This window comes from Mus caroli, chromosome 4 (genome assembly GCF_900094665.2).
Source record: "Mus caroli chromosome 4, CAROLI_EIJ_v1.1, whole genome shotgun sequence".
In the NCBI taxonomy this organism is placed as follows: Eukaryota; Metazoa; Chordata; class Mammalia; order Rodentia; family Muridae; genus Mus; species Mus caroli.
In genome coordinates, this window is record NC_034573.1 from 26,657,337 (window position 1) to 26,658,452 (window position 1,116).

General features: G+C 46.3%; 1 pseudogene; it reads left to right on the top strand.

Annotated features, from left to right (window-relative positions):
- The first annotated feature begins 534 nt into the window (after window positions 1–534).
- On the top strand, window positions 535–898 carry LOC110292453 (annotated as a pseudogene).
- Window positions 899–1,116: the final 218 nt, after the last annotated feature.

A 1,116-nucleotide genomic window follows, 5' to 3' on the forward strand; every position in this document is an offset into this window, starting at 1 on the left:
TCTACATGTTCCAGAATGACTCTATCCACAGCAAGTTCAACAGCACAGTTGAGGCTGAGAATAGGAAGCTTGTCATCAACGGGAAGCCCACCACTATCTTCCAGGAGTGAGATCCCGCTAACATCAAATGGGGTGATTGATGCTGAGTATGTCCTGGAGTCTACTGGCATCTTCACCACCATGGGTGGTGCCAAAAAGGTTATCATCTCTGTCCCTTCTGCTTATCCCCTATGTTTGTGATGGATGTGAACCACAAGCAGTATGACAACTTGCTCAAGATCTTCAGCAATGCTTCCTGCACCATCAACTGCTTGACTCCCCCTGGCCAAGGTCATCCATGACAATTTTGGCATCATGGAAAGACTCATGACCACAGTCTATATCATTACTGCCACTCAGGAGACTGTAGATGGCCTCTCTGTAAAGCTGAGTCATGATGGCAGTGGGGTTGCCCAAAACATCATCCCTATATCCACTGGTGCTGCCAAGGCTATGAACAAGGTCATCCCAGAGATGAACAGGAACCTCACTGGCATGGCCTTCCTTGTTCCTACCCCCAATGTATCCGTTGTGGATCTGACATGCCTTCTGGAAAAACCTGCCAAGTATGATGACATCAAGAAGGTGGTGAAGCAGGCATCTGAGAGCCCACTGAAGGGCATCCTGGGCTACACTGAGGACCAGGTTGTCTCCTGCGACTTCAACAGCAACTCCCACTCTTCCACCTTATGCCGGGGCTGGCATTGCTCTCAATGACAACTTTGTAAAGTTCATTTCCTGGTATGACAATGAATATGGCTACAGCAACAGAGTGGTGGACCTCAGGAGTCCCTATCCCAACTCAGTCCCCAATACTGAGCATCTCTCTCACAGTTTCCATCCCAGACTCCCACAATAACAGGAGGGGCCTAGGGAGCCCTACCCTCTGGAATACCAACAATAAAGTTCATTGTACCACAATAATAATAATAATAATAATAATAAAAAGAGGAAGAAGAGGAAGAAGAACAAGAACAAGAACAAGAAGAACAAGAACAAGAACAAGAACAAGAAGAACAAGAACAGGAACAAGAAGAAGAAGAAGAAGAAGAACAGGAACAAGAAGAAGAAGAAGAA